This window comes from Macaca mulatta, chromosome 15 (genome assembly GCF_049350105.2).
Source record: "Macaca mulatta isolate MMU2019108-1 chromosome 15, T2T-MMU8v2.0, whole genome shotgun sequence".
In the NCBI taxonomy this organism is placed as follows: domain Eukaryota; kingdom Metazoa; phylum Chordata; class Mammalia; order Primates; family Cercopithecidae; genus Macaca; species Macaca mulatta.
In genome coordinates, this window is record NC_133420.1 from 95977028 (window position 1) to 95990789 (window position 13762).

General features: G+C 33.6%; 1 protein-coding gene and 1 pseudogene across 2 annotated transcripts in view; one reads left to right on the plus strand and one right to left on the minus strand.

Moving 5' to 3' along the window:
* The window catches only part of RFX3 (regulatory factor X3), a 310728-nt gene that overhangs the window by 51280 nt on the left and 245686 nt on the right, over positions 1–13762 (plus strand). The gene's annotated exons all lie outside the window — the stretch shown is intronic.
* On the minus strand, positions 5025–6075 carry LOC144334713 (uncharacterized; annotated as a pseudogene).

The following is a 13762-nucleotide window of genomic DNA, read 5'->3' on the forward strand; positions in this document are numbered from 1 at the left end:
ATGGATGCTGTTATTATGGCAGCATCTAGTATATATAAGGGTAAATGTCCTGAGCTGTGAGTAGGACAGATTTGCCTTTAGAATTGCTCTGCTGTTTAGTAATTTGGTGCTTTGGGCCAAGGCACCACAATCTTTTTGAATTTCAGTACTCTCTGTATAAAATAATCAACATCACAGAGTTGTGAGAATTACATTAATGTAGATACTATATTTAAATGTTTGTAAAATAGTGATGGGGTAGGAGTTATTATCCTGAACAGATTTCAGAAAGTTAGAAAAAAATAGCCAGAGATTTTTTTATCTGTTCCAAAACATCTTAATAAAACAAATTACTCATAGAATGTTAGAATGCTAGAAGAACCTTTGAAGGTCATCTATCTTATCCTGCTCATTTTAAGACAAGGATCACCTCCTAATATTTTTGTCAATTCTGCTCTGTTTATATGCATAGAGGATAACATTCTCACTAGCATCATTAATTATAAAGGATAGCAACTGTCTCTCAATCACAATAGATACAGATTTCTGAAAATGTAAAGCCATATCAGAGACGAACTCTGGAGGTAATATCAGGCTGTGAAAAGAATTTGGGCTTTGGCTGGGTGTAATCCCAGCACTTTGGGAGGCCGAGGCAGGTGGATCACGAGGTCAGGAGATTGAGACCATCCTTGCTAACACGGTGAAACACTGTCTCTACTAAAACAAAAAAAAAACAACAAAAAATTAGCTGGGTGTGGTGGTGGGCACCTTGTAGGCCCAGTTACTCGGGAGGCCAAGGCAGGAGAATGGAATGAACCCTGCAGGTAGAGCTTGCCATGAGCCAATATCATACCACTGCACTCCAGCCTGGGCGACAGAGCAAGACTCCGTCTCAAAAAAAAAAAAAAAAAAATCTGGGCTTTGTTGTGAAAAGCTGAGATGGAATCTTGCTCCTGTCAGTTACTAGTTTGTGACAGTGAAAAATTTACTTAGTATTTTGTGGCCACATAACTATACTGTTTTTTTTGTTGTTGTTGTTTCTGTTGTTGTTGTTGTTTTAACCTACCACATAGGCCATGTCTATGTCTGTACTTAAACCTGACTGGCTCTCCATTTTTATATATCATTCTTTGGATCCGAGATGTGTTTGATTTTTATGTTACTTATACTAATGGTTCTTGACCTTCTCTTTCTTGTCTCTAACACATTTGAGACTGGGGATTACAATAGTGATCCCTGAAGATTGCAGGGGGTGCTTGTGGCAAATCAGCATCTTGGAGTTCTAGGTCAGGTGTACTTTGAAAAGGCTTCCTTTTTAAGACTGGTTTAGGGACTTACACACGAGCTATTTATTTATTTATTTTTTTGATACAGAATAAATAAATTCTGTTGCCCAGGCTGGAGTGCAGTGGTGTGATCTCAGCTCACTGCAACATGAGCTATAATTTTTAAAACTATAATTATTTTGGTCACATGTCATGTTTTTCTTACATTGTTGATTTTGTATGGTTGAATTTATCTGTATTGGTGTCTAAAAATTATTTGAAAGCTAACTGGACAGTATTTTAATGTGAAATTGTAAAATAGTTTTAAGTGTATTCCCATGAGAAGAAGAGCTCTTCCAAAGAAAATAATAGGAAAATAATATTTAATCATTACCAGTAAAAACAAGTGCAAAAAAATTTGTTCACAATCAAGAATAATGACCTTTGTCCACTTTTTGAACACAGCGTTGAGAGGTTTCATAGTTTATATATTGACTTTATCTTTGACTTACTGAAAATATTGTTTTCATCCTTATTGGGTGTCCTGGAAAAATACCCAAGTTGATCCTTAAATTTGAAAAAAGAAAATTCAAAACCAAGTATTTAGTTCTAGATTCTAATGATACTAGACTAGAAAATAGAAGATTGGCAGGTAAAGAAAATAATATATATGAAATAGTATATGAACACAGAAGCATAACCTATTGGTGTTCCTACATTGAACACAAATTCAGTGTGCATTTTCTGTCTTTTTGCAGCAGTTCAACTTTGGACGTGTGTTTCTTTCTCTTGTTAAATAAATGAACAGAATTTATCCCTTGATCATCTGTAACATAGTTTCATTGTAACCAATAGTCTGGGCTTTCACTTGAATTTCTTTTTATGAATTTATGTGGAGATGCTTTGCATTTTTCTAAATTTTGACTACACTAATTAGAGAGTGGGTATTACGAAAAACTGACAGGCAGTTTTAAAAAATATTAAATGAGTTGGTTATGAAAAGGGATACAAGTATGTAGTTTTACATTTTTCAACTTGTTTTTACATTACCCTTTAGAATGTTTAATATTTTGTAATGAAAGTATGTGGTTTTTCTTTCTTTTCAAAAAGAAAACAATCGGGTAAAAATCTGAGAAATATTTTCAGTTGTCCAAGGCTGATGTTGACTTAAATAGGTCTAGGTCTTCATGGTTGACAGCTGCAGATAATTAGCTTTTTCTTTCTTAACAAAGAAAGCAAATGGAGCTGCAAGACATTCATTGCCTTTTCAGTCATCATAATAATAATGTATGTATTTAACTCCTGCAGTTCCTTAAATTGATTTAGTGCTAAGCTGCCTACATTACATATAATAGGAGTGACAAGTGAAAGCTGCAGCACATATTTGCGTGGCAAAAGGGAGCAGTGATTGACGGCAAAGTTTCTCTCTACAAGAAACAGCAGTGTTGTGGAGCTCAAAAAGGGCCAGATACATAATTCTTAAAATTGTAGAGCAGATTCATGAAATGAATTTTAAAAAGTGATTGCCACTTGGTGTACTTGAGTGTCTTTATGTTTTTGGCTCTGGGTGAGGGGCGCAGATGGACAGAATCTCACCTGACTGCGGAATATCAATAAATTCCTTTTAAGTATGTTAGTATTTGTAATTTAAGAATGATACTTATAAATTTTAGATCAAAAATTATGTCTCTGTACTCAGTAACTGAAAATTTCTTTTAGCTGTAACAATTCACTGTATTTGAAGAAGCCGAGTAATACATCTATTCAAATAAGGATTTTGAAGGCCCCAAATTGAGTTATTTTTCATGGAAGGTACCCATTTTTACATATCTATAAAACTTGAGGTATCATTTCTGGAAAGGTAATGACATAGGATTGGTGGTTTCTTTTGGTCAGACAGTGGCTAAATGCGATCATGTTTCAAAAGTACTCGAAAAATATTCTGGCATTCTTTTGTTCCCATGACATATACTGAGAAGCCACGGTTGAAAGGACCCTTGGTGTTTGCTGCTTCATGATGCTCTATGATGAGCCTAGAGTGCTGGGCTTCATATTATACCATGGAAATGTTTCTTATTTTGTTGACAACTCTGTGTCTGTGGCAGGCGGGGAGGGGAAGCCCTGTGTGTGCTTGTACACTGGCAGCCTCTACTGGCCATCGCAAAGAGCAGCATTGACCTCTGTTCTTTACATTCCAGGTTTCATATGCTTTTACTTGGGTTTAGCTCTTCTTTGATCCTCATCCTCTTTGTTATCCTATTTTGAAGACTAGTTATTCTGTTGGATGTCTTCATTTATAATTATTAAAGAGCTACTAGTCCAGTATTTTCATTAAAAAATTAATATCATAAGTGAATGGAATTCTTCAGGACCTTGGAAGAAGTTATGAATATAACCTTTCCTTGAGAAATAATTTTCATATAAGAGGGAAGATAGATTCATCTTTATGTAGGTTTAAAAATACTTTCTCAGTTGCAAGCCTTAATGTATGATATAGAGATTAGTCATTTACTTATGACTGACAACCCTGATTCCCTGAAAGAAAGCCTTGGCTCAATGATAGACTTAATTACACACACAGACACACACACACGTGCTTGTACACTGGCAGCTTGTACACGTGTGTGTGTGTGTATTTCTTTAGATTTAGGTATATCAGCTCTCTCTTAGAGGTTTCAAGGAAGTGGGCATAAACTCTTATTGGGCTTTATGGATATGAATACCTCTGGGGATTGGATAGACGGTGGTGTCTAGGCTTTAAGTCTAGACAGAAAATGATAAGTATTTGTAAATAAAAGATCCAAGGATGGTAGTAAACTCTGGATTATTCTGTTTCAGGGGTAGAAACTTGTGAAATGTTTGATCTAATATCTTTGACTTTGGGCAATAATTTGACCACAGTAGATGATTTCCCCAACAAAATAGACTCATTTCTTGATATTTACATCTTGCCAGTGGCTCTACTTACCAATCACCTAGTTATCTTTGAATCTCTTGGTATTTTCAAAATTGAATCTTTTTATACAAAGTCTCATATCCAATGGCTTCTGTTCCTACTGCTACCACCAATTCCTAGATTATTACAGTAACTTTAGGTTAGTGCAAAAGTAATTGGCAAAAGCCACAGTTACTTTTGTGCCAACCTATGCTAATAGATTTCATTTTATCCATGTTCTTTACCTTTTAATTCAACCGTACAACCTAGCCATATGCATTTGACTAAAACTTTACTTTTATTGCATCACTTTTTTTTTCTTTTAATAATTTATTATTTGCTTGAGAAAATGAAGAGGACTAAAGGATATAGCCAGTAGAGCAAGACAAGGAGCATGGAGCTAGGAATAGGAAGATGTGGGATTTTTGCTTTGGTTTTGGCTATATGATTTTAAGCATATGCGTATACTTTCCTGAGTCTCTGTTTTTCTATTATTTAAAATTATTTGTTGCCAAGATTGGTTAAAATAATGTTGTATAAAATTGCCATGAGTTCTTTAGAACTCTATTTTCCTGCTACAGAGTAAAAAGACAAAATTTCTTAGTCTGGAATTTCTTTTCAAACAGCTCATTTCTGTACTATGCATGGCATATAGTAGGTACTTAATAAATGCTGTTTGAATAAACTCTGTACTTCAAATCTTGTATTTCTCTCTTATTTTCCCACTCAAATATGTTGTCTCTACTCTGATCAATGAAAATGTTGTTCATATGGTCACAGCTACGTCATTCTCCTATTCTTTGCCCTGCTAAGAATGCTGTCCTTCACTTTTTTTTTTTTCAAATCCTGTGTTTTAGGAATAGTCAAGTTCCCCCATCTCCTTTGAGTCCACTTTTGCTTTTGCTTTTTTTCACCATAGCAATACTTATTGTCTTTCCCACTTACTGCTCTGTTTTGAGATATATGATGTCTTGTATTATTAATAAAAATGCCCTGTTTATATACCTTCTCTTCTTTGTATACTGTAAACTCCTGTAGAACAAGAATAATAGCTTTGATTTTTGTAGTTACTCTTTAAGGATATTTTCATCGAACTTGTAGTATATCCAGATTAACATATGGGTCAAGTGCAGTGGCTCACGTTTGTAATCTCGGTACTTTGGGAGGCCGAGGCAGGTAGATCACCTAAGGTTGGGAGTTCAAGACCAGGCTGGCTAACATGATGAGACTTTGTCTCTACTAAAAATACAAAAAAAAAAAAAAAAAGAAAAAGTTAGCTGGGCGTGGTGGTGCATGTCTGTAATCTCAACTACTAAGGAGGCTGAGGCAGGAGAATCACTTGAACCCCAGAGGCGGAGGTTGTGGTGAGCTGAGATCATGCTACTGCACTCCAGCCTGGGAAACAGAGTGAGACTCTGTTTCAGAAAAAGAAAGAAAGAAAAACAGATTAACATATAATGAGAAATGGTTTGTATTTGCCACAAGATATTAGAACAAGGATTGGCAGGTTGTTAGAAGTGAGATACTAAGATGCTGTCAGACTACTGATACCCTTGATTTATAGGGGTAAAGAATTCAGATTTCAAGGGCTTTGGGGAAGGTTCCCCTCTGGAAAAGAATGACCTGCATATTGTTATGAGTTAGTGATTCTTCTATTTTAATAAAGTACCCCTTTAACATATTGTTAATTAACTGTTCCTTAAATACCAATATTGTTTCCGTGTGAATATAAATTAAGTGGTAAAAGGCATAGAGTCATAGGGATGCGAGAGACACTTACTTTTCCACTGATACCTTTTGAATTTTTTTTTTTTTTTTTTTTTTTTTTTTTTTTTTTTATAGTATTTTCATTTTTACCTGTTCAAATCTAACAAGTTGGAACTGTTTCTTGGATGGGTAAGTTATCAAACATTACCACCAGTGTAAAAGTCCTCAACATATATTTAATTGCTTTTATTTGTTAAATCAGCTTTATTAGGATGTAATTTACTTACAGTATAATTCACCAATTTTAAGTGTACAATTTGATGAGTTTTGGCGGATGTATACAGTTGTGTTCCACCATTACAACCAAATATGGATCATTTCCATCACCCTTAAAAGTTTGTTCCTGCCCTTTTGTAGTCGATCCTTTACCCTATCTCCTTGCTCCTGGCAACCACAGATCTACTTTCTATTACTACAGTTTTGCTGTTTCTAGGATTTTATATAAATGGAATCATGCAGTATGTAGTTTTTGCACCTGGCCTCTTTTAGATTTTACCTGTATATGGATCAGCAGTTTGTTCCTTTTTATTGCTGAGCAGTAGTTTACTGTGTGGCTATACCACAATTTGTTTATTCTGATTACTATATGTTGGAATTTTTCTTTTTCAGGGTTTAGCTATTATGAATAAAACAGTTATGCAGACACAGTGTTATGCAATATAAGTGTTTTTATGGACATATGTTTTTATTTTACTCGGATAATGTGTACGAAGCGATTGCTGAGTCATATGATAAGGGTATGTTTTAACTTTTCTAAGTAACTGCCGAACTGTTTTCCAAAGTGGCTGTACCATTTTGCATTCCTACCAGTTGCTCTATATCCTTTTCAACACTTGGTATTAACAGTTCTTTTTATTTTAGCTATCATTCTAATGAAAGTGTAATGGTAACTCATTACAGTTACATTACTTTTTATTTCCCTAAAATGATTAATTGTTTGAGCATTTTTTCATGTACTTTTTGGTCATTTGCATATGTACTTATGTAAAGTGTCCAAACCATTTCCCTATTTTTTATTTCCATTTGTATTTATGAAGGCAGCAGTGCAATGGCATGATCACAGCTCCCTGCAGCCTTGACTTCCTGGGCCCGAACAATCCTCCCACCTCACCCTCCTGAGTAGCTGGGAACGTAGGTGGGTACCTCCATGCCTGGCTAATTTTTAAACTTTTTGTAGATACTGGGGTCTCCCTATGTTGCCCAGGCTGGTCTTGAACTCCAAGGCTCAAACAGTCCTCCTGCCTTGGCCTCCCAAAATGTTGGGATTATAAGCGTGAGCCCTAGTGCCCAGCCCCTAGTTTTGAAAAAACAGTTCTTTTTTTCCTTCTTATTGAGTTCTATATATACCTCTACATATTCTGGGTACAAGTCCTTTATCAGAGATGTTTTCCAATTTTTTTTCCAAGTCTATCGGCTTGTGCTTTCATTTTGTTAAGTGTGCCTTTTCAAAGAATAAGCCTTTAATTTTGATGAAGCCCAGTTTATTGATTTTTTTCTTTTGTGCTTTTTGTGGAGTGTTAAAGATTTTTATCTAAACGAATATCATTTAGATTGCCTCGTATGTTTTTCTAGTAGCTTATAATCTCATTTTTAGGCTTCTGATACATTTTTAGTTAATTATTGTATATGATGTGAGGTGTCGTATCTTTCCAAATGGGTATGTGATTGTTCCAGTTCCATTTGCTGAAAAAGACAAGAATTTTTCCATTTAATTACCTTAGCGTTTTCATTGAAAAATTAATTGACCATATATATGTGGGTTTATTTCTATTACATTTTTAAATTACTATCTTTATGACAATACCCTATTTTCTTGATTATTGTAGCTTATAGTCTTACAGTTAAGTAATATATAAGTCCTCCCACTTTCTCTTGTATTTCAAAATTGTTTTGGTTACTTTACATCCTCTACATTTTCATATAAAATTTTAAAAGCCTACTGGGATTTTGAATGGAATTGCATTGACTCTATAGATGTTTCAAGAAAATTAATATATTAAACAATATTGGGTGTTATGATCCACGAACATGATATGTCTCTTTCTTTACTTAGGTCTTTAATTTCTCTAACCAGTGTCTTGCAGTTTTTAGTGCATAATTCTTGCATGTATTTTTTGTTAAGTTTATTCCTATTATATGTTTAATACTATTATAAGTGACATCACATGCTATTATAATGCTAGCAATGCAATATTAGCAATGCTAGTATTGAAATACAGTATGACTAGTATTGAAGTATGGTACGCTTTTTATATTTTGACCTTGTAACATTGCGATGTACTAAATGCACTATTTCTAATAGCTTTATTTAATTTTTGGTAAACTCTTAAAAGTGTTCTGCATAGACAATCATGTTGTCTGTAAATAAAGACAGTTTTTACTACTTCTTTTCTAATTTGTGTGCCTTTTATTAATCTTTCTTACCTTATTGCTTTGGTTAGGACCTACAGTGTTGAGTAAAAATGGAGAGGGAGGATATCCTTGCCCTCTTGTATTAGAAAGAAAATATTCAGTCCTTCCCTATTAAGTATGATATTAGCTATAGTTTCTTTCTGGATGCCTTTTATTAGGCTGAGGAAATTCCCTTCCATTCCCAGTTTGCTGAGGGTTATTTGTGAGTGAATGTTAAATTGAGATGACCTTATACTTTTTCTTTTAGTCTGTTAATCTGGTAAAATATCCTGATTGATATTCTAATGATAAAGCAACCTTGAATTCTGGGATAAATCCCATTTTGTCATTATCTGTTTATATGTATGTTGCTGAGTTTTATAGGATTTTGTTACAGATATTTTGTTATTTGTCTTCCTAAGGGATATTGGTCTGTAGTTAAATTTTCTTGTAGTATGTTTATCACTTTTTTCTTTTTTAAATCAGGGTAACACTGGCCTCATAAAATGAGTTGGGAAATGTTCCCCCTTTTGTTTTCAGGAGGGGTAAACCCCAACTTAATTATGAATTGGAAACCACAAAAGTTCACTTGTGGCACTTAAACAACTTAGTTCTTGTGACTGAAATAAGAAATATTTTAGTATTGAAGGGCGTGTTCTCCCTTTCAGATGGTCTCCAAATGATTATTTGTATGTAAAAACAAAAAATAAAACAGAAAATAAAACAGCTTATGTAGGTATGCTTATATAGGCATTTGTAAAAATTGATATGCAAATTAAAATTTAATAACCTTGGATATTAATTTAATATCAATAAACCATAGATATGGTATATGAAAATATATTCACAGAGATGTTAATACTTATATTATTTTGTTTTTGTTCATGTAAACATTTTGTGAAATCTCTTGTACATTCTCATTGTCATACTTTGTTTATATTTCAACTTAACAACTTGTCAGTGGTAATTGTTACGTTACATTAAATTAAAAAAATTCTTTTTCTGGCATAAGATTGTTCTATTAACAGTTCTTTGTGGCAAGAAACTATTCCTTGAACATGCAGTAGTTTTTAAATTGTATCCCATTTAGATGAGAAAACTGATAGATGTATTTAGATTGCTTAGTCACTGATTTGACCTCGTTGGGTGACTTTTTACATGTTGGTGTTAAAACTGTTCTATTTTCATCCAAAGCGCATTCTGTGAACTTTAGGATCAGGATGACAAATGCTGTCTACCGTCTAAAACGGTATCTGTTAAAATTGTTTTGGATGATTGGGAAGTTGGATTAAATGAATAAAAATGGTGAACTTTATTGAGTGACAAACATGAAACTCAACTTATATTTTTATGTGATGAAAATAGTTTGTTGCTCTCTTATGTATTTAAAAAATATTAGAATTTTAACCTTGTGAAGAGCTTTGTAAACATTTGCTACATATATTTTGTCTACCTAGTTTTGATAAATATTATTGATATTAAGTACATATTTTAAATAAATAATGAGAAAAAAGAAATAGTAAATCTCAGCGATGGATGTTTAAAAAGTACCAAAAAATACCAGATTTTATAAATATTGATAACCTGTCATAAGAAAAATAATCTGTGAGAATATTAAATACATTAGAGTAAGACTATAGGAGAAGTATTGAGAGGCGTTTATAGTTCTGTGTTAGACATGTAATAAAAATATGTTGTTAGGAAATGGGTTAAGTGATTAGGGAAGCATTGTCTTTTCTTACTATAGAAATAGAAGCATGCATACTTGGAAATGGCAAGAAAATAGTACAGTGTTTTGAAGCTTTTTTTGATAATGGGCATGTAGCTTTTAACTAACTAAGCCTGAGGTGGGGTTGGGATGGGATTAAGGGAGGTAAGGTACTAGCTCTGAGAGTCTGTGAAATCCTGCTTCGTTTAAAGTAGACCGAAATGAACTAAGTGACATGAATAAGGTTTTATAATGACTAAGTTTATCAACTTCAAGTTTAGAGCTAAGAAAACTAAAATTGAACATTGAAAATTATATTTTTTAAAATGTTGGTTTATCTTACTTGATGAGTACAAGGTAGAGGAAAACTGGGCAAATAGGGTGATGATTGTTTTATGGAACAAGGACTTTTTAAAAATAATATTAAATCTATTATGTGATGTTGTTAAAATATTAGTTTCATCCATGCATAGATTGAGGTGCAAGAGGATTTGTGTTCTTAAATTGGTGTTGATTTTATTTGCATCTCATAAGAAAATTGAGCATATTAGTAAAATACAATGTAATTTGTAGAGCCCAGAATAGATTTAGTATCTTTTCTAAGTACCTGAAATGTAAATTTTAGGTTTTATTGGCCCCTGCCTTCCATCGTTCAATTTGTCACATTCCCTACAATAAAGCTTATGGTTTGTGTATTCATATCTAAGCTGGGTTGTAAGCCAGAGTAATGGTAGAAGGCAAGAGGAAGATCCCAGACTAGGGTCCTTTGATGTGTAACCAACCATCTTTTTTAGTTGAACATTTGTTATAATAAAGTTTTTTTCCTCCGTCATGTCACTATATCATTGTTTAAAACCCCTTTCCTCGATTACAAAAGCAACACGTACGTTATGAAGAGGAAAGGAACTACACCCATACTCTTACCATCCATGGATAACATAGATACCCTTCTTTAGGTAAAATACTTTCAAAATGAAATTGTGTTAGAGTCATTATTGGAAGATGTCCTCTTTTAAATTCTACCTTCTATCAAACTATAACTTACTCTGAGTAAAATGGATAAGAATGTAGTAGGATGAGATAACTAGGGGCTGAAGTGATACTTCAAGAGAAGACTGAGAAGGAAAAGAATCCCCATGAAATTACTGAAGCACAGAACAAAAAGGGAGGAGCAAAACAAAAAATTCTGACCCTCACGAGTGTGTCTATGGAAATGTAAAGTTATATAAATAAGTATTGTTATGTATTATGTATACTTTCACTTATTATTCATACCATTTATTTTGATTTGTGTCTCTTTTTAGTTAGCTCACTGCATCCAAATGTAAAACAGTGTCTTCATAATAGAGGAGTGCCCAGTAAGTGTGCCAATTTTATGTTTTCCAGTCCTTTATTCTCAGAATTTAATCAGTAGAATCTTGTCCTGAAACTTACCACGTGTCTTCCACTTTTCACAGATGTGATTGGGGTAGAAATTCTTCCTGTTTATCTGAATGAGAACCCTTTGGTAAAATTCCTTTGATTCTGAGATAACTAGATGAAATGTGTTGCATAAATCATGTCACAGCAAACAGTTGTCACCTGGCACTAGAGCTTGATGAAATTTAAAAGTGTTGGCTCATTGCCTGTAGTGTTCAGTTACAGTTCTATAGAAAGTCTGTTTGTACAGATGAAGCAGTTCTTGGTGTAATGCAAGATTCATCTCTCAAGTGATAGGGCGCATATGAGTTTATTCCAGAGATCTTTACTCTGAGCTCCCAAGACATAGTCAGAGGGGCATTGTTTTAATTTCTCATTGCTCTCCCTTTGGCACACTTATAAGAAAATGAACAGATCTTCAATTTGGTGAAATTCTTAGCATTTATTTAATTCAGTGTCTGCTGCAATTCAGGAATGTTTTCAATAGTATTCTTGGCAGATAATCAAATTTGAGTTTTAAGATGCTGCTTTTATCTGTAACTACTTATTCCCTGTCAGCTCTTGTCTTCACTTTCTTCTACTACCAAAGTTTCTACATCCATCTTTACTTATTGGTAGTTTAGTCTTATACTTAGCCTTTTCTTACAGAATAACAAAGATCTATTAAGCATGTGTAGATAAAGGGTAATGAACCCATGTTCATTGACTCCAGAAGAAACTACAACTACAGGACTGTATTCTTTACACTGTGCCAAACTTTATTCCTAAAAGCTACATTAGATTTTGCCATTCCCCGGCTTTAAAGCCTTTGTCACCTATAGGAAAACATACAGACTTTGGGGGTCATAAAACAGGTGTATATCTGCTTTAAAAAAAATCACTTTGTTTATATTTCCCACCCCCATTACTCTTCTGCTCCATAGGTAAATTCTGATGTTTCTGATCTGAATCTTTTTATTTGTATGTGTCCTTGTAAAACATGTAGATTTATTTTGTGTGCAGACAAATACTGGACGTGCCTGTATTTTAAATTTGCATTACTTGTGTTTTGCTCTAGACATTTTTTATTTTGACCTCAGCACTGTTTTAAAGATCTGTCTGTATCATTGGCATACATCTATATTGCTACTCCTAACTGCTGCATAGTATTCTTTAGAGAGTATTTGCTTTGTTTTATTTATTCTATATATTGGAGACTTACATTACAAGGCCTTTTTTATAACTGACCCCATATTTTTAAGTTATCTCTTGGAATTACACTTCATGCACCTTAAATCCTAGCTGCATCATTCCCGTATGAAAACAATGTCCTTTTTTATATTGCCATGCCTTTGCACATGCTGTTCCCTAGGATACTTCCAGTCTTCTAATGACTGCTTCCTCACGACTCAACTCAGATGTCATTTCCTTGATGAAGACTTAAGCAGCTATTTCATGCTTGAGCTAGTTGCTGTGTACTCTGCTCACACAGCACTTATTTTTATCTTGGGAATATAGAAGCCTACAATTCCACCTAGCAGTCTATATATCTGTCTAGATTCCTTGAAGACAGAGACCAGATAGATCTCAGGTATCTTTGTATTCTTTACTCTAGTTTGGTGAATTGCGTATAGATGGCAATCAGTAAAACATTCATTGAATGAGTGAATTGTGTGGAGTTCCTTAAAGTGAAACACTGACCATATAAGCAAAAATGGTTCTCATAAGTAAGAAAAGGTTGAGACACAAATACAAATGTCATATAAAGCTGAGAAAATAGCATACAGGAAGCTGAATCCTAAAATGAATTGAGGCTTGTAAAGATACTAAGTACTGGAACATGTTATGTTCAGATTATGAAAAAAATAATAATAAAAGAATAAACTACTGGTTGGGACAGATGTAACACTGGATAGTAGAGTGAAAGCAGAGTTATGGAACTCCTGGGTTTTTAATTTCTCTATCAAAAGAAAATGATACTCAAGTTCAGTAAAGAACACTAATGACAGTAGCAAGGGAATTGAAGTTAAGAAAGGTAAAACAATGATGAGAAAGCACTTTTTTGCTCTCAACTAGTTAATGTCCTTGGATTAAAAGACTTGCAAATATGAATGGTTAGGTAATCTTTGAACCATTATGACCAGTAACAGAGATGACAGAAAACTAATGATCATGGAGATACTGTTTTTATTTTCAAAAAAGAGAGAAAAAGGTAGAATTCTGCTATTTTAAGATTAGTAGGTTTTATGTTTATCCTTGGGACAATTCTTTTCTTTTCTTTTTTTTTTGTTTTGTTTTGTTATTTTTTTTTTTGGAGAT